The sequence below is a fragment of the Athalia rosae genome, chromosome 2 (genome assembly GCF_917208135.1).
Source record: "Athalia rosae chromosome 2, iyAthRosa1.1, whole genome shotgun sequence".
Lineage (NCBI taxonomy): Eukaryota > Metazoa > Arthropoda > Insecta > Hymenoptera > Athaliidae > Athalia > Athalia rosae.
The window spans coordinates 27112601-27134082 of record NC_064027.1 but is presented as its reverse complement, the minus strand read 5'-3'; the positions used below and the strand labels follow the sequence as shown (position 1 = coordinate 27134082).

At 41.2% G+C, this 21482-nt stretch overlaps 1 protein-coding gene across 2 annotated transcripts in view; it reads left to right on the top strand.

The window, feature by feature from the left end:
* Window positions 1-2152: 2152 nt before the first annotated feature.
* The window catches only part of LOC105685727 (5-hydroxytryptamine receptor-like), an 85184-nt gene continuing 65854 nt past the window's right edge, over window positions 2153-21482 (top strand). For both annotated transcript variants that reach the window (XM_048649359.1, XM_048649358.1), the window contains exon 1: window positions 2153-2902. The gene's annotated coding sequence lies outside the window, so the exon portion shown is untranslated. The remainder of the gene's footprint in view (window positions 2903-21482) is intronic.

The following is a 21482-nucleotide window of genomic DNA, read 5'->3' as shown; positions in this document are numbered from 1 at the left end:
GAAAAATAAAGGAAAATCAAACAACATGAAAAAGAATTATCCCTTTTTCGTAAAATTTAGGTAAATAAAAGTAAATGAAAAAGTAAAGACTCGGAACACACGCCGACACGTGTGCCACGTTTACCCTGAAGACACCCCTATAATGTTACACATACACGTACACCGTACGCGTTATATACAATCACTTTTAGATCTTTGTTTCTTTTTTTTTTTTTTTTGTTGATTTATCTCCTGGATTCAGACGGTTAAAAAAATGAAAAAATGATTCTTCACGTTAGCAGTTAATGGCCGCGGACTACCTACGCTTAATTTTTTTCATCCCGATTATCTCGTTAATTGACACCCTATTTAGCGTCAAGAATAACGAGCAGAGTCTCCTACGGATCGAGTGAAAGAATGAAAAAACCAACAATGCGAAACATGAATTCAGAAATTTTGTGTGATTTAATTTAAAAAAATTCTCCACTTTTTTTTTCTCCCTCTACACGAGTTACCGGTGAGGTTTTTCAGTCACCCCTACACCCGAATGAAGTTTAGAGAGAAAAAAACAAGAGAGAGAAAAAGTTCGAAATCAAATCCATCGGTGCGACCGCAAGTTCTCGTAGTTTTCGGTTACTTTTTATTTTTTTTTTTTCTGTAAAAAAATCCGGCGTTCGTTCCAATTTCAGAAATTGAAAGCTCCGTCATCCCTAATCACGGCGGTAACAAATGACCCGTCAAATTTGACCGTGCGACCCGTGCAGCTCTCGGCTAGGAGGTTGGTTGGTTGGTTGGTTGGTTGGTTGGTTTGTTTCGGAATGAGCATGACAGAATGTATCCGAATCACCGCGGTTCAATTCGATTACACGGACACAGTTGACGCGCGCACACCTATCGCCGAATAAGGGAGTAGCGGGAACGGAACGGTTCGCTGCTGTGGAGAAAGTGGTGGTGGTGGTGCGATATCGCCCGAGTAATTCCGCGTGGACCTAGGGCGGTGGCGGATCCGTTCGCTTACGTATACGTACATACGTCAATTTACACGAAATGACCCTCACCACGCATGCACGCGAAAGGACCACATTCGACTTTCACGCCGATCAATCGACTAGGATTCAAATTTTTTCACGAATCCGAGCCGTTCTCGGCAGCGCTCGTCAACTGCTACGCGCGCTAACGAAACAAACGAACGTCCGAGCGGCCAGAAACGGAGGAGAAACGAGGAAAAGTGGTAGAAAAAAAGGGGTGGTTCTGGTTCCAGCGGCGTGAACTCTCGATTTCAGAGGAGCTCGCCGCGCGAGCATAGGTACAGTTGAACTTGGTGATAAGCGCGGGGGATGCTCCGGTGCCGGAGTGCAAAGGGGGATGGTTTTAGGATCCATAGTGGGGTTGGACAGAATTCGAGGAAAACTGGAAGCGGACGAGGCGGGTGATCCTCGAACGGTACCGCTGCCACACCACCACCACCACCTCCACCACCGTCATCGGCAGCAGCAGAAGCAGCAGCAGCGGCAGCGGCAGCGGCGGCAGCAGCGGCGGCGGTAGCTTTTGCAGACGAAGGGGGAGAGGGCGTCGCGTCGGCTCCATCGGGGAGGAACGGGGAGATATATCGAGGAAACTATAGGGGGTACCGAGCAAAAGACGCCTGCGCACGTTAAACAACCGCGACAGAGAAAATTCAGTTGATACCGACACACCGTGATATACGCGCGCGTGGTTATCATTTGCACTTTATAATATGCAGGTACTCGATCGTTGATTATAATACACACAGGAACGGACATGCACGTACATAACGATCGTATGTACCGATGCAATTACATTCGTCTCTTGCTTTCCTTATCGCGTTAAATCTCTTGTATTACATATATAAACACATGTCCATTGCTATATACCGTACGCGTACATGGTTGCATGTATACCTCCATGTACTCTACATGTATAAATAAATAATATTTACCCGAGGTATATGTGGCGCGTATATACGTATATATTGTATTATTGTATTTATATATGTGCACTGTACGCGACCACCAAGGTGTACGCACGCGTTTTGTTATTTATTTATTTTTTTTTATAGTTTCGAAAATGCCGGAAAATTGAATAAAAACAAAAATCAAAAATTTCTTTTCTTCACACTCATCTCATCGATTTTTTATTTTTACAGGTATCGATTTTCAGAATAAAGAAAAAAACAAATTAATCGAACATACGAGTAAATAAATAAAAATCGTTAAAATATACATTTAACAAGTGACAATTATTACATACATACAGGGATAATAATATATAACCATATTTTCTATACACGTAATCGAAACTATTTTTTTCGATTTTTGTTCCCACATTTTTATTTGACCTTAATCGAGAGAAATAATAATACAACAATAATAACAATTGTGTGACATTTAATAATTAACGCACATTTCGTCGATGCTGGAAGAGTAGAAGAAAATGAGGAATGAAAAAGACCATGTATAATATTTCCGGCTCAGAGCAAATTGGGCATTGAAATTAATCGGCGGTGATCGATGAACGATTCATTGTTATACAGATATTTTTGGAGTCACCACGACGACGACAATGATCACGATGATAAAGACGATGACGACGAAGAAGACGATTAATGAACTGAAAATATTTTCCACGCCTAACTCACCGGATAGTGATTAAATTCTTTTCATTTTTTCCTCTCATTTATTTTCAGTCCTCATCCCTTCGTCGTTGTTTTTGGTTATCGTAAAAAAAAAAAAACAAAAAAGAAAAAAGAACACAGACGTAAAAATTTTCGTTTCGTTTCGCTAATACTTTCATTCACGAAATCATCGAATTCGAATGAAATATAATGTCGTAAGAAGGTGATGGTAATTATGCTGCTACCGCTATCGCTGTAGGAGCAGATGATTAACAAGAGAAATGTAAGGTTGGTATAATCGATCATTATAAACTTATACATAGAAAATATCCGAACTAAATTTTGCGTATGATGAATAAACGTTCACGTGCACAAAGGGAAATGTAACAATAATTTTCGCGAAACTGCATACACCATATATTCCGCATAGCTATAACACACCTTTCGCATGTTCAGTTTGTACACATACATTCGGTAGAGAAAATAACTTTGTTTCCGTACTATACTCTCATTATATCCTTTGTCAGATAATATGTTTAAACTCCCCATTATATGGGCAGTCGCGAAATCAAAGGGTTGTGAAAATAAGTCTACACGATGCGTAGAAACGATGAATCCATGCGCGTGAAATACCTATTCTATGCAACAGAGTAGTATGTGCGAAACTACACGAATACCCCACGTAAAACACATACGCATACACCGTGCCATTCGTTCTCGAAATTCAAATTCATTTATTTCTTTAATCTACGTTATTTTATCATTCATTCCATACGCGTATGATCAACACGTTGATCGTGAGCTATCCGGTTGGAGGGGGGGGGGGGGGGCGATATAAAACGTACGGGTAAGTGGTCGCAGTCAACGTATAGTCGGACGCCGCGTATCGCACGTCATCTCTGTACCTAGGAGAGGTATTCCATCCACCGTGCCCGCGAACACACGTGCGGATACGCGCGCAACAGTCTGCGAATTATTATTTTCCTCTATTTTCGGGGAAACTTGTGGAGGGAAATAGATTTGACGGTGGGTTTCGGTGAAGCTACGTCGAATGGAAAATGGGTACATAGGAGCCGAAACAATGAACAATCAAACATCAAAAACCAACTCACGGATACGTATATACGTTATACGTAATATTTGTGCGGAGGGATTTTGCCATACAGACGTTAATACCTACGGAACGATTGGTTGATTCCGATTTGAAAGCGATTCGAACGCAGTCAGTTATTTCTCTTTACCTTTCAGCGATGACCTCGTAATTAACCCCCGTGTAGCCCGCAGCGATCGACGATCGCCAATCAAATTTCAACATAATTTCGGACGCATGGGCGACGACCGCGTCGCCACCGAAAAGAAAACGGCGAATTTGGCCACCGGATGAATCGTAGCACTCCGTATGGGAGAGTGTAGGGCAAACGATGTACTTCGATAGAGTGGTCCAATTTTTCCGTTCGTCCAATTCACTCTATTCTCTTCCACTCGTCATTATTTTCGCATCCGAAATGGCGCGTCGATCCAGCCTTTGAATTTCGACTGCGGCTGCTGAAAACAAAAAAAAAACGAAAACAAAAATCACAAATTTTGTTTGTGATTTTCTCACGATTGGCCGGTATCGGGTGTACGTCGCGTAAGATGTATCGCGAGGTGGCGGCCATCGTGATATACCATTGTGACACTATCCACTTGAGACCGACCGACCGACCGACCGACCAACTAACTTCTGCAGCTCGGTTGAGTTCGATTTTCTATAGGATCGCACGTATAAATTCTTTGAGAGTTTCTGCCAGAAGTGGGTATATATATATATATATATATATATACGCAACGGTATACATATACCGTATAGACGCGGCGTATAGAAGTATAAGGGATAAGAGGTGGTCTCGGTGCCGCCGGTGGAGGAAAAGCACTTCCAATGATTTATCGTAACGGTTAAGGAGAGCAATGCCGATGGATCCGATCGTATCAAATTGCTACCTCGGTCTACCGCTACCATCGTCGTCATTATATTATCGCTACACAAATTACACGTCGAAATTCAAATGCCGACCGATCGCCGCTTCGAACTCATCTCTGTATTTTCAGCTAAATTTCTGCGCTCGAATTATTTTTAGGCAAACATTTTCGATCTATTAAGAAATTTATGTTCCAACATCGCGCGGCTTTCGACACCCGCGCGATGTGTGTGATGTACGATTTGAAAAATGTACCGTAGATTTCGACTTGATTTTTGAAACGTTGGTTTTTTTTTTTTTTTTTTTTGCTCTTCTGTTTTGTCTTCGTCGGTGGAGATATTTTTTTTTCGATCGAACGTTATTTTGGGCCAGGTATTAAGTGGTGATTCGAATGCTAGCTTTATAACTTTGGCAGGTTTTCCAACGTCGTGTCTTCACGTTTCTAGATATTTTGAGTATCAGATTTTTCTGTTTCTTTTTTCTTTTCTCTACTCCGAGGTCACAACCGCGTTGATGAAAAAGTGGGCAAATAATGGCAGAATGAACCTTTGGGAGAAAAGATAAGAAATTTCATTTTAATAGGTACAGAAATTTTATTTTCGAATAAATCTCATAACTATTCTACAGAGGACGAATGAAGGGAGGGAGAAAAAATAAATGAATAGAATAAACGAATGAGAAAAGTGAATGGCTTGCACCGGGGGAAATTAAATTTGAAAAACGCGAGTGAAGAAAAAATTTGAAACAAAAAAAAAAAAAAAAAAAAAAACTTTCTGTGCTCTCAGCGTAATTATTGAAAGCTTGAAAACTTCTATTCCCCGAAATGTAAACTGAAACTGATTACGTTTTAGTGGCTCTTAGGTAATTTTACTGGGTACATGAGAATATATTACGGTGCACAAACATTCACGTACATATTTTACATAAGGTTGCGATACATAGCTTTTCGTGTCAACGCGTAGGCGAAGGCTGGGCAAAATGGGGTACCCCGAAAATTTTGTCAAAATTTTGCTAAAAGTGATCGAAAAAGACTTCGAACATGATTCTGGATTTTAAAAATGCTTTCTTCTTTTAACCAATTTCAAAGAAATTCTGGTGGCACAACAACTTTCGATGTTGATATAATTTTCATTAATAATATCCAGTGAAATAATTGGAAATTTCTTATTCTCATGGCAACTGAAAGTCTTTCTCATTCACTTCGAGTACAAATAAGAAAAAGAATTCTCATCATATTTAAGTTTCACAAAGCTCGGGCTTCCCTTAAGTACCCCGTTTTACCCCGCCTTCCCCCATATAACTTTGGGATTTTTTTTTTTTTTTTTACCGAACCTGTAAGCATACACGTGTGCATATAACAAAGTTATATGAATATTTTTTTTATACGCCCGAGGAAAGTATGTAGAGCAGCGGGGGGGTAGCCGGACGGGTATATGCCCATAGACAAACTCGAACCAAAAATATCCATCACTTTGTCAAAGTCGGCTGAAACGTATAATACAGTTATACGGTATAGGGACGGGCATAGTGACCTGTATATGTCCACATATCATCGAACCGTGAGAGTAGCGCAGTGGAAAGTTAACTTATAGATGAGGTTAGACACGTGCGCTTCCGTACCGGCGAGTTTCGGCCATGCCAAAGTCCGTGCTCACGTTTATATTGGAACAACAAGGAAAGAACTTTGACATTTCATGCCTAGGAGTTCACGCAACCTCGCGTATGGAACATTCTATGTTGAAAAAAAAAAGCACCGAGTCGCTTTGACCCTTGATTTTTGTGTCTCACTTTTATTCCTTCATTTTTCCTCAAACGAATTCTGTCCGAGCCATCTCCGACCGCTCCGTTGTTCTTCACCCCTATGAAATTCCCCGTTGGAATATTTCGTTTCGTAGAAACCGCCGATATTGGAAACAAAATCGGAGATGGAATTCCAGTTCTTTTTTTTTCTTCCAGCCAGTTTCCGTTACGTACACTCGACATTAAAATTTCGCCGTACAGTTTAATTCCGTAACTGCATCGGTTATCGGACTACATGGTTATTATTGGTGCCATTAATTAGGGTGATTATTATCATCATTTTTCGCATCATACCCGTATATTATATCCTCGCTATCCTGAGGGATTACCGGGATATTTAATACACATGGGTTGACTCCCGATAAATGTGCACAGTCATCAATTTATATCGCGTTAACATAATATCGCCAATAACGATCGACCTTCTTCTTCTTCTTCTTCTTCTTATCCAGCTGCGGCGGACGCTGCATGGGGAATTTTTGAAAAAATCAAGGAAAGGAACAAGATTTTTTTTCAAAATTGTGGAGGAATAAAATGGCGATGTCGTACCACGAAATAAGTGGCCTTAGCGGATGCGTCGTACGTCCGCAGCGATGAAACAAATAACCGCTCGGATTCTTGATTTCGGATCAACCCTGTACGAAATGTCGCGTTAACCGTTTTACGGAGAAATTTTTTTTTTTTCAGCCTCCTTTTCAACGACCGAATCGTAGGGGCAATAATTTTGATCTTCTACCGGCAATTCCTTCATTTTTATTCCTCTTCCGTAAAATCCTGGACGATCCGTGATTTCCGTAGTGTTCCGAGGCCCTCGAAAAATCAAATAAAAATCTGTATCTCCTTTCAAAGTATCCGTACGATCGGTAGGATCGAAAAGACGAGACGCCGGACCTTGGTAACCATCGAACCCGGAGATCGAAATTCCACTTTTCACGAGGCTCGAATCGCTTATTGTCTCGTATAAATAACGAGAACCCATTTTCGAGATATATGGAACAAAAACGCGAGTTAGCTTCGTCTGTTTAGGATTGCCGTTTAAATGAATTCGACACATTCTCACGAATTTCGTGATTCTTTCTCCTGACTGATTGCCAAAGAAAATTCGTGCGATACCGTTGTCAAGTTTCGTTACGAAAAAGCACATTTGAAGACGAGACGCTGACTTCGCGAAGACTCTCCTAGCATCAGCAGGTGGGACTTGCTGGAACAAATTGAAGTCGGTATCACGTGCGACTGTGACTCCGATAGTTCTGCCAATTTTTGGTGCGCAGACAAGACTTTTTTGGGCTCATTGTTAACCCGTACATCATACGTACGTGTATGTAATTCTTCATTCTTTCGTCATATCCTCATCCAGATGAGAAGGAGTCTGCATGGCTTCGTATTGCAGGACACGATTACGTCTGTTCACATTGTACTATTGTACATACACGCATGTATATAAATTGTACCGTCCATTGTATCATTTGTGAATTCTTGAAACTAATTATTACGCGTTCAATTTCTTTGTATTTTTCATTTTTTTTTTTGTTTTTTGATTTGGGGTCGGAGTTGGAACGTACGATTTGAAGAAAATGACTTTGGCACACTTCAGTTGACCCGAAAATTCTTTATCCGCAAAAAAACAGAAATAAATCTACAGGACTCTGGAAAAAGAACAGATTTATCAATCCGTGGGTACCCACATCGATTATTCGGCAATTTTTTGAACGCGGTCTTTTCACTTTTCAGAAAAAAAAAAAAATAGAAAAAGTGAGGAGTAACCGAGAGTAAATTGTCGAGAAAGAAAGTATGTCGCATCATCTATATCCTTAGATTCCGCATGAAAACTTTCTCGCGAACCCTTCGGACAAGGTTAGGGGATGCACGGAATTTTCAAATTCTCACAAATTAACTTCGTTTGTAAAATTCTTACTTTTTCCAGAGTGTCTTTGGTGGGAAGTTCTTTTTCTTCACTGCACGCCCGGGAGAGCATAGGGTTGCCGGTCAGTTGCCCAAGTTTTTCCTTTCGGGTTTACCTTCTTTTTTCTTTTTATCACTCCGAGATTTTTTTTTTTAACACGCTTTGATAATTTCGTCCGTCAGGTCTCTGCGGTGAGGATGAGGAGGAGCGCAACAGGGCGAAATATCATTCTATATAGTAAATGCACTGTACATACACATATAGGATCTATGTACCGAATATATAGCATGCATATGTACCTACCCTGTCTAGAACCAACTGTGGAACCCGTGCGCTGGGTGCAGGCCACCAAACCCACCCGCCCAACGATTTTATTTATTAACTGAACGAGGAACGTACGTTCTCTCTCCGCGGTAAAGGTATCTAACGTATGTTCTATGTGTGGCGAATGTGTACACATACATAAGGTATGTACCCATATATTGTGTATATATATATATATATATATTACATAAGCATCGACCGTGAAAGGGATTACAAGAGAATTTTAGATTGCGATGTGGGTCTGCATTATATGAACATAGGTACCTATATATATATATACATATATTCATATGTATAAAATAGTATATGCTTACATATTCCATGTGTTTATATATATATATACCCGTATATATGGGCGAATTGAAGGTGTTGGATGTAGGTTATATGCGGTGCGGACCCTTTTTTCGACCGCGCGCGTATACAATATACATACACATGCAGATGAAATATTTGGTATATATGTATGTGCTACATTATACATCGTACATATAGGTATATACATAATCCATTTGTGATCAGGTTTGTTCAATCCTCGAAGAAATCCTTCATATTGTATGTACATTTACGTGCGTACCTATACATTTTGCCCCGAATATGATTTCAAAGACGTTCGCCATCGAAGGGCGCAAGAAATCCTTCCAATTTTTATTCCGAACTTTGCATCTTCTTCCTCTGTTTTATTTATATCCTTCTCACCAATCGCCTAACTAACACGTTCCCTGGACAGTCGAATATGACGACTTGAACAAATCAAACGAATGAAAACGTAGAAAACGAATGATTTAGCTCACCATTTTATATCTCGAAAGAGAAAAAAAAAAGCGAACTAAAATATGAACGAATCTACATTTGATCTAACCCGTTTGTATTTGAAAAATTCATTACAAAAGAAGCGCACTTTCATCCTACCCGTATGCATACACATGTATACGCGAGGCACTCTTCGCACTTCGAATCCTCGTACATATGTAATATAGCGTATGTATAGTAATGAAAGGTATAAGTGCGTGCGTGCTTTTGAAAGGACCACTTTTCATAAAATATTGAATATTAATTACATGAGTTATGAGACGGTGGTGAATATTTATTCGTGTACGAAATTTTTTTCCGTCGATTGTGAGTATGAAATTAAATAAAGCATCAGGGGTTCTTTGTAACGGTGGACATCTCGTTATATTCATATTTATGCGAAATAGAGTGCGAAAACGTTATTAAAAAAATTTTTTTCTCTCAAAATATCAATCCGGCAAAGGTGTAAGGTACGACATCAAGCGAACCTATGTAATACACGCGCACGTATGCATGTTACGTAAACGTAGAGGTCGTTTAGTATTCCAAAAGGGACAAAAGCACCGTAGTGAATATCAAATAACCGGATATATGAAATACCCGAGACGAATGACTGCTTTCTTCGAACGTCATTTTTTCTTTTTTTTTTTTTTGTCTGACGTCTTTGTTTTTGGATTTTTCGCTGTACATTTTTCTTTTTTTTTTTGGTTTTTACATCACCCCAAAGCTCAATTCGATTCCAAGGTACACGTGTTTCGTAAAGGAGAAAAAACGGAAGGTGAAAAAAAAATTACAAGAGTAGTTCACCCTATTCGTGATTCTGCGACTAAATATCCTGTAGTTAATCCCCATCTTGATATAGATACAGAACCCGAGCTCTGGGGGTAAAAAATGGAGTCGTAGGGTTTGTAAACACGGGTGAGATTGAGGGCGGAGGGGAGGGGTTGGGGAGGGGGAGGGGGAGGGTAGGGGGTTCGCTTTCTTTCCCTCCTTCAGTTGCCGTAGCACCAGCTGAGCCTAAAATAAATGACCGGTGATCTTTTGCAGACACGACGACGGGGTGCCTCAAAAGAGAAATGGTAACGGATTCGTGTCTATTAAGATTAGATTTCTCGGATTATTCCTTGTTTTCAACGGTATTCACTTCTCATCCTCGTTTCGCGATCAACTATGTTTGCGACCTATGGCATTCCGGATATTTATTATAAGCGGTCTGATTCCTTCGCTTTCTTAAATTAATGGCCCCCATCCGTTTCGTCGGCCGCTGCGCTAAGAACGTTCATTCCTTAAACTTGTGCTTTTCCTGGTTTCGTCGAGGTGACCGAAAAAAATACACGTCACTCCGACCACAACCACGGTGTACCGAATGTGTTCGGATAGCTTTTCGAATCGGTTGGAAATTCTTCTTTTTTTTTTTTCTTTTTTTTCACACATGGATTATAGGAGGTGGACCACATAAAAGCGGATTCCGGTCTATTTTCACGCCCCGTCGAAGAACGAAGAGGATAAATTATTCCACATTGTAAACATCTGGCGAAACGCCAATTTGGAGATATATTACATATCTATTATATGATTGTGATTTATCGTTACACCGTTCGAGCGAAGATATAATAAACGACGAAACGGTTAGCTGAGACTTCTAAATATCTCCGGAATTAAATTTTTGATGTGCCTTCAGTAGCGCGTTCCGTGGTTATTCAACCTCTGAACAAGGCTTGTAAAAAAGTAGGGAGGTAAAATAAGAAATAAAATGAAAAAACCTCTTGTTACCGACAAATAGACGACACAATGGAGGCCATTAATCCTGATACGTCCATGCTTGGGTGAGAAAATACACCGTTTACTCCAGACGTATAGGTGGGCACGGAGGGTGAGTGAGTTTTTTTTTTTTTTTTTTTGTCACTTTTTTTCTATTTTCCCAGACGTGTTACGAGCTGATATCTCCGTAGCTATCGGAGATCAAATGAAAAATAAAGAAGTCACGGATTTGGTTTTTCCTTTCGTCTTTTTTCATCGAATTTTCCGGTGTGATTTTGAGTCGAGAACGATTACAACCGAGAGGTATGATTACCGCGGTGAGTTTTGAACGTAAACTTGAATCACGTGCGAATGGTGGGTAACGTGAATTATACTGTTTCGGTGCGGTATTACGAAAATCGATATTTTTGGTGGTTTTGGTCGAAAGGTTCTGTAGAGCTTACCTTCGTTCCCTCGAATAGTTGGTAGGGAGAGTTCCATGCCCGAGGTCATAAATGGCTCCTAAATATTCGAGATGTGCTTTGTTGGGATTTGGGAGGCGCTCGCGTCACGGGTCTCCGCATCCACTTTGCTCCTGAATGGTCATCTCATAGCGACGCTTTTACCCCCGTCGTCCTACACGGCGTCCCGTATACGCACTTCTTATTTTGTCAACCCCAAAAACCGGAAATCTGCTTGGTCACGATTCTTCCGTAAAAAATTGAAAATTATATTATTTATGCGGTTTTCATATGTATATATCTCACTTTCAATTCTAGCGGGGCGACCCGATTCCGGTCGACTCGAAAATTGGAAATAGGTAGAGCTTTTTTATGTAACCCGACCATCTTCACATACGGCCGCCTGTCCCTCACGTCTGTGCGGATGAATTCGTCGATACATCAATATTTTGCGTACGACGAGTTACGAAACAGTGAAACAAACGACACGGTCGCAAACAAATGGGAATACCGAAAACTCGTTCGAAATGCTATCGTCGGTTTATTACGATCGTTTAGCTTGATTCAAGTTTTTCACATAAATATCACATGAAAGATATCGCATATAAGTTAGATCGTCTAGTTTCATACGGGGTGAGTGAAAATCTTACCAAATTACCGAGAGAAAAGTGCAGGAGTTAACAAGCGATTCGAAGTATCTGTTTTTCCGGATCCCCCCCGGCCGAAGTTCCTTCGCCGACGATATCCCTTCTCGGGTCTCTTCCCGGCTTCTTCTTCTTCGATATCGATTATTTTTTTTCTCTCTTATTTCTCTCTTTTATATCCCGTCAGCGATCCAGGTCCAGACAATTCCCGGATTAGGCTCGTTAAACACACAACCGACTGCTGGCTGGAACCTCTCACCTTTCCTTTTCCATCCAAGCGATCCAGATACAACTCATTTTAAACGAATCCTTCTCGGATCTTCCTCCGCAACTAAACCCTCTTCAATTATACAGGACGTCTGGATAACCTCCCCCCCTTACTTCCCCTTCGTTCTCACCGGTATTGCGGTGTACAAATTATCACATTCATTCATCGTCTCTCTTCTTTTTTTCACTAATTCACCTATCGCTCCGATAAACACTGTAGCTTTCGGTATTCCTTTTTTTTGTTTCATTTTTCAATTCTCTGAGAATATTGTTCGAAAAAATCAGTAGAACAAAATTCGAACCTACCCGCTTCTTGTTTCAAATTTTTCAAAAATGTTTTCGGAAATTCAGAAATCGCAGGGACAAAAAGCTTCCGAAGAATTTTCGTAACCCGAAGACGTTGACGTTGACCCAGAATCCCACGTTACGTGGAATCGTTTCCGCTTCGGCATTGTGAAAAACTTTCACACCGTACCTACCGCGGTATCGCTCGTTCGTCGCGGCAGTAAAACGAAAAGAAAATTGATCTTTTCGCACCAGGCGTAAAAACAATCGCCACAAGTTCCAGCTAGCACAAAAATGCTGCACGTGCAGCGTTAGCGTAGCGTTCGTACTTACGTGTATCGTACGGATGCATATATCCGCACACGTATAGGAAAAACTGCGAGGTGCTGCAGCTGCGGCGAATACATCAGAATATTCAGGTGTAAAAAAAAATAACGGAGAAGACAAGGTTGCGCGTGCACGTGCGGTGAAAAACCAATTTTATTACGCGCATTGTATACCGTGCGACCGTAAAATTTGTTCAAGTGGGTGAGTAACAAGGAAGGAATGAAAAAAAAAAAAAAAAACACACGTCTCACCGTTTCCTGCAATTTCAATTATTCAGATATTTCTTTCGTATTATTTTCACCGTGCGCCTCACATCTCGGCCTTACCTACATTTTGGTGCATGTTAAGGTTACGTACGTACGGCGAAAATTCACCCGACGTCGACGTGTATTTTACCGGAAACGTCGGTTGTTTGGTTTTAACGCAACTCCGGTGCTAAGTTATATTTCATAACCGACCGTCGTAATTGCATATACCAATTCGTACGGGTATGGGGGGGTGGGGGGGGGGGGGGGGAGGGGGGGGGGGGGAGTGTGGGTTGTACATTTTGGGTTCGGAACCGAATTATAATGCCAAAAATGATATTCAAATAGATATCGCAAGCGAGCGAACATTTATCCAATTTGTCTTCCAAACCGAGAAGACGGAGGAGGGTAGGGTTCCACCCTAACCCCGCCAAGTAATTTCATTCTATAACAGGGAAAACCTAATTGATCTCCCCCCCACCCACCCCTTGCCCTTCCACCCGATGCCACTCCCCGTCCATATAATATAATGTACATAGCTGTTTTACCCAACTTCTCGTACCGTTTCTTGTCGTACTCAAGAGACTCCTCTTCACAGAGAACGAGACAAGCTTTGCAATTATTTTGACTGAAAAGATGAAGACTTGAAAATGAAAAAAAAAAAATAAAATAAAATTATATAAAAATAAGAATAAGAAGAAGCTCGCTTTCGTAGTCGGTATACGTGCACGTGATATTGATGCAAGTATATACGTACGTGTATACCTATAACATACATCGCTGCATAAAAGTTCTTCAAATAGATAGCTCGCGTTATGACCTGGCTGATGCTGCTGCTGCTGCTGCTGCTGCAGCTTTTAGTTTCTCTCAACTTTTCAATTCCTTTGTTCTTTTCACACCTACCCATACTCCGGGGTTACGATTATTTTTCCGCTCTTCCTACGTTTCGTTTCGTTTCGTTTCGTTTTCGTTTTCGTTTTTATTTTCTTTTCTTTTCTTTTAATTTTCTTTTATCGTGATTTCACACAAGTATACACGTTATACGTACGGTACGTGTGTAAATGCGGAAATAAGCATAACGGTAATACGCTGACGATGATCAAAGTTTAAACTCACAAGCGATTTTTTTATACAAGAGTCAATCTTTTTTTCTCTCTTCTTGAAAAATCTTTTTCATCATCGCGACCACTCGTTCGATGTCGCGGTGAGTGGAAAAAAAATTTTATGAAAAAAAATTACATTTTTTGTCCGGAAAATCGACCGTGCGATAGCGTTTAGATACGGGTCGTAACGGAGATAATAGAGAATAGAGGAAACGAGAATATCGAAGGTTTCGCGGAGTCAAGTTTCGCTGTTCAAATTCGTGCGGCAGATAGCCCAGTCGTATCCCCTGCAAGCAGCTCGACCAACAACCCTTGCAATTTACAGATAAGCCTCCATTTCATTATCATTACAATTATCATAACCGTCGCCGTTACCATTACAGAGATACCTTCATCGATTATCGAAACTACGAAACCGTTATTTCGTAGATCACCGTGGAAAATTAGCGAGAGAACAAACGTAGAAAAAAAAAGAAAAGCTCCGCGCCCGAAACCGAGCCGTGTTCACGCTAATGTTCTTTTCAATTTTCGCGTTTTCTTTCATTTATATTTATTTTCCGTTCTTCTTTCTCGATTTTTGGTTTTTATAGCCGCCCGGTACATATTTTCGTTTTTTACTTTCACGGGGTTCGTTGTTCGTTGGGGCTGTATAGAGTTTTTCATTGTTCGGAGTCTCGCCTTCGTCAGATGTTTTTCTTTAATTTTTATCTGTCTTTCTTTCTTCTGTCTTTTTTGTTTTTTTCAGCGCGTTCCACGACGTACCCCACGAGTACATCACTCTTCATTTATTCCCAACGCCTGACGTTGGATTGCTCAGTCGGTCTGGTGTACATACGTGTAAGTAGGTATACACCCGCACAGGTATATACCCATACACGCGTACAACATCCACCCACATAGCCCGGGCTCTGTCTCGTGTAATTTAACCCTTTGAGCCACGCTGTTACAGGTATACCGGCCATACTTACCACCTTTAATTTGAAAGTAATTGATCGTCGCGGCGATCTTTGATTTCGGAATTTAGATTTTTGTGTATCAATTGCTACGCTGATCACGATTTTTATTTAGAGATTCAATTTTTCACACGGCTGCTCAGTCTCAGATGAATTCGCGTAAAAGTTAAATCGCAACTATGCAATTACCCGATTACGGATTTTTTCACATTTTTCGTTATTGTAAATGCAGTTCCATCGTTGAACTTCTCTCTGGGTGGCTGTGAACCGGCTTTTCAGCGAAAGGTATATAGACAGTCAGTACAGTCGGCGACTGGTAATTGGAAAGAGTGAATTTTGGCGTGAAAATCGTGAAAATCACCACACGAATATTATCATTCAGCTGTACAATGTGCTCTTTTCGCGGACAGATTTTCACGCCCAGGTCTGCCGTAATATTGTTCGATTTGACGTTATTACTCACTTCTACACTGATTTACCAACCGAATCGAAGGGGATCGTTGATTTTGACGATGGCCCTGGGATTACGGTTCGAATATAATATTTCAACGGAATTATAATCCAATATAATAATAGCAGAAGGTCTAGGCTTGTCCACCATCTTAACCATCGACCCAAATAACGCCCATGCCTCGTCACTAACTGGGCTTGGAAACTTTCACTTAATCCTGTTTCAAACTATAAATTAGTCCGCCATGCTTATAACGATGCGTAATCATAGTATACAAACTCGCGATGAACCTGGACATTTTCAAACGTGTTATAATATTAATAGTCCCGTACCTCGTGGCGTACCCTTACGTGGTCGCGGAGGGAAAAAAAAAATCGAGAGAAAGTTTGACCCTGTGTAAAAAAAGCGCTCCGCCGTACTCGTTGAATCGGTTCGCGTAACTCGCTCGACAAATTTTCAGCTAGTCGGGAAATTTTTTTTCACCGATTCCGCGAACGCTCGCGAGTCGGAAAAATCCGAATCGTGATCGCGAGTAGGTACGTTGAAAACGTCATAATTCAGCCGGCGGATCACTTCGAGTACACGAAATCATTTACTCGTCTCGTACGTATTTCCTTCGCACATAAACGGTACGCTCGTGACTCTCTTGTCGCCGGCGTTTTGTTCGCGTCGTTTACCGCCGCTATAATAATACCGTATAAAACACGTAGAAAAAGATCCTCTGATGCTGGGCTCGTGCGTTTAAATTCCTGGAATACCTTTTCTCCACTTTCGTTCGTATACATGGGGGATGGGGGAGGATTCGATCGCTCTCGAACGGAAGCACAGTTTACGCGTCGACAAAGGATTTTTCCCCCTAACCCCCCCCCGTTATTATATATTTTGCCCCATTTTACGATACTCTCCACGCACGTCGTCCGCGTCCAATCATCGCCTATAATGAATTTACTCCGAAACTTGAAGGAAGTCCGTAGCGGAGATTCACTCTTTATCCGTCAATGGCAATCGAATAAATCAGATCGCTCACGAGCTCGGAATTCAAAAAATGTCGCACTCGTGTTCGTCTCCGTTCAATTTTCCGCTCATTTCCAAATTTCGAAACGGAAAAAAACGTAGGCCAAATCTCTCGTGAGAAGGCCATCAGAAGTGGCTACTTTTTTTTTCTTATCGTCGTTCAACAGGTTTCACCCGATAAGCTATGTGGAAATGAAATAGCTGAGCAATAATTCTGCGACGGCGAACCACGAGCGATTCGTTATCCTCGATATGAGTCGTTGCCGCATCCGTGGACGAAAAATCATCTGGAAAAAATTCTATAAACTTCCACTCTCGCAATCGGACGACGTCCGATCGCACGACGAAGCAAAGGTGGTCGAGTACGAAGGGTTCTCAACGTCCGCCGAACCCCGTGGGCAATCGGAGGGTAGCGAATTTTCGCGACGTTCCTTCACCTCTGAGAACATTGCGTCGTCGGGTAGAAATCGACTTGTTAGCCATCCGGTCACGCACCTCGCTGACTAATACGCTCCCGCACGACCGGAATACTTTGCAGTCTTCACTCGCAACTCCGACTTTTGCTGCTCCAGCGATTCTCCCTTCTTCTATTTTCCTTCACCTCCTTCTCTTGCTCCCCTCACTTTTCTCTATCTTATTTTCTTTTCCACTTTGTTTCAGCATCTGCTGAGCGAGCCAAACTCCTTCGGCATACCTTACCGTATATCTTTTCAATGTACATACCGAAAACCAAAGAGACAGAGCCCTAGACGATACTATCGCTCTTGAGTCTGATAAATTGCTTCTCTTCTCTTTTTTTTTTTCCTCCATTCACCACCAGATTTTTACATGACAATCAACCCAGCATTCTAGCCACGTACGTGTCTAAAAATGACCTATTTTTAGGGGGTTGAAAATTATTTATCAATAAGAATCGACGGTACGGAAAAAGCTGAAAAAAAAAAAAACGAAAAACTAAATTGCTTTCGTAAGAACGACGGAACGTTTTCGAAATACTTGTACATATGGTATAAATTTCATACCGGCGAAAATGAATCATGGGAGTAATTTTCACGGACTCCTGGGTACTGCAGACCCGTGTGACGGGTGGTGCGGTAGGGTAGGGATTGCATCAGGAATATGTTAGCGGTGGCGTTATATTCAAATGTATGCCGTCTACGTGGAGTTGTAATTGCGTTGATTAAAATATACCGAACAATTAGTCAGGAGTCATGAACCTGGTAGAAAACTCGTTTAAAGCTTTCAATCAAAATCGTTGCTTTTGCAAAAACATACGTTTACTTGGGATATTATTTAAACGGTGATCCAGCGATCCGATCCGATTTGTAAAGGGAGTGAACGATCGATCGAAATCATGCTGCTCGTAAACCAGAAGAAGGAGACAAACGGGAGAAAAAAAAAAAAAAAAAATGTAGTAACGAATAAAATGAATAAATAAAAATACACCCGTGACACGCGATAAATAGCCACGTAGACGTTCCATTTAAGATCCACTCTCCTCATCCGGAAATAACGGTGGCCACCACCACCCAGATTTCAAGTTTACTCGTGATGGATGAAGTATACGCGAAGATATGAGGAAAAGCTGTACACATTAAACCTCGAAAAGACAGGATCAATTTCCCTCCTCTTTTTTACATTTTTTCATCGCGCTTTTTTCCTCTTCCTCTTGTTTTTTTTCCAGCTCTCCCTATTTTATTTCAAGCTTTTGACGGACGAAATATATATACGTATATACGTGCGAAGCCAATTTTATTCGAATTCACGCGTCACGTTGTTGGTATGTTTTATTTATTTCGAGATCAACGCAACGGATGAATCGTTGCGTTTTTACCGTCCAGGTGTCCGCCGTATAAATATAAATCCTCGAAAAAAAAAGTGAGTCCTGAATCCTGAGAGATCCGTCTCTGAATTCGGTATACCCGTACGGGTGTACGCGATACGTGTACGGAAAATATTGCGGCGTTAAGTTTTAGAGAAGATTGACGTGAGTAGGGGTAATACCGGTGCGGGGATACCTTAAACTCTGAAGTATGCGTACGTAAACCCGAACGTATAGGTGCCTACTTTTTTTTAGACGCTGAGCAAAAACGCTCCCGTAAAACAGCAGACCGCGAAAAAGTATATTATGACGCACGAATTACCCACCATCACGGTGTAGGGGTGGGTTTTTTTTTCGCCTAACACTGTACACATTTTTGATAGCTGTGTATTAACATTAAAATTCTACACGAATTATGTAACGACCGTTGAATAATTCCACCGAATATTCACAATTTATATACATTTGATATACTCGAAGGCCTATGGCAACGACGCGGTAAAAAATTTTTTTTTTTTCATCAAACCCACTCCGCCGCTTGATTTATTAATCTTGACATATTTTTTTTTTGGCCTCCGTAAACTATGTATCAGAGGTTGAAAAATAATCGTCGTTCGAAAACAGTGTTTAGCGGGTGCAAAAACCATGGAAATGTCTCGGACCTCGAATAGCTGTTATTGATGTATAGAAATGTGTAGGAAGAAAAGAAAATTGTCGCCCATTTATTCGCCATTTAATTTTGAGCTTTTCGTCGCCGCAGCTGTTTCATCGAGTTATAAGTTATCGCTAGCGTTCGTAAAATTTCATTCTTCCGTCGGTCGAGGGCGGATAAAATTGAACGCAAACATGGCTGTGATCGCAACGGGAGATGGTTGCTCGTCGCGTGGATAAGCTGAAAAGTGAAATTGAAGAAAAGAGAAAAAGTAGGCGTGGGATCGGTTGATCATATTAATAAGATGAAATGATGTGACAACAACAGGCAACGTCACATGCACATCGAATTTCATAAAGTTGAACAAGTTTCGTTATTGATTACGGTGTATACCTGGAGATCAGGTAATCTCGAGCGGTTACGTATAGGCTGCATCGCTCGACTCGTTTTCAGTTGTTACGAAAGGAGTTTCTGAAATCTGAAATGAGATAAGTTTGATTCAATTTGTTACCAAGAAAATTGGAGAGTAGGAAGTGGCGGTGGTGATTGTTCGAGCTGCTGCAAGCGGTTTTGTTTTCCCGTATCGCCGCGCCAGATACGTTCAAGGGACGAGGAAAACGTCCCTGAGTTACGGGCCCATTCATCATATCGAAAACAAAAACTTGGCCGGAAAATATAAATTGTGTACAGATATATATAAAGATACAAGATATACACGACGGACGATTATAATTCGAGGAAATAAGAACCCCGAGTCGGATTTCGATTGAAAAAATGGCCGACTCAAGAGTCGCGGGTGAGGATATTTGAAGCTGCAAAATACCCGCGTTGTCTGTTGAAAAAATTGTCAAAAATTTTTTTTTTTATTTTTTAAAATATATAAACCGATTTCCGGTGTAATAAAGCGACTTTTAGCGCGACGGTTTTTCGGCTCAGGTTCATCGAATTCCGAATATTAAATCAGGGCGTATCGCGTGCTACGTTATCCGAGCAAAATTATACCGCAAATGGATTGTTCGAGAGTGAAAGTGAAATCAATTCCGTTATTAGGGATAGTTAGCAGACTAATTGCCCGGCGATATTCAACGCATTGTATACTATATACTTATACATCGCTCGTACGTACCCCTACTTGTGACAGTTGATGCGATAGTCCATTAGACGCATGGTAATTATTATATGTAACGTGAAACTCGTCGCACGACGCGGCGAACAACCCAATCTATCACATACTAGGCGTATACACACATTACAAGATTCTTCCATCCGTTCACCTATACGCGCGAATGTCGTGCGTTGTACGTACGTACGGAACGTCATCGTATGTACCTACGTCGAGACGGAGAGCCTGGCGACAGGTGCGCGCGGATACCTCCGCCGATATAATATTCCGTAAGGGCTGTTGCTTCACAATTAGAGGACATATTCTGTTCTAGGTAGAGGGGAAAAGTAGGGATGATTGAACCGCCACGTAAATTGAACAGGTCTATCGGAAAATACAGCGTTGGCAATGCACCTCCTCTACGGAGTAGTCCAATCATCTCTACTTTACCTTACCTGCCGCTGTGTTCGGGGTATCTCGTACTTCGTATAATATACATTACTACATTACGTGCGTATAGGTATGCAGATTTTCAAGGGGTGAATATTATTATTCCTGTGTATGTATGATGTGTGTACGTGTATGTACACATCTCATGTACGCATTAAACATACCTATGTATGAGCTACCTTCGCCAATTTAAACGATCGTTAATTCGACAATCCCATATAATCGTATGGGATGAGAATGACTAAGGTGATTCCGAATCGGAGGTATGAAATTATTATCGAATAATTAGTCAAGTTTTTTCCCCGGTCGTTTCCAAAGATCCGGCTGATCGAGAGAATGATCATTGAATTTTGAGATTCAGTTGCGAAATTTGGCGATAGTTTTTTTGATCATTTTTTCGGAACGCTACCCACCTCGCGTATCCGTGTAATTCATCACGTACGTACGAGGTTGCCGATTGCCCATCGATCGTTCATCAATCGAGGGTCGGTTTCGTTTATGTCGCAATTTCTGATATCAGCAACAGCGTGGCCGTAATTCCTTATGCCCAATTGCCGTTATTATTCGATTCGAGTTCT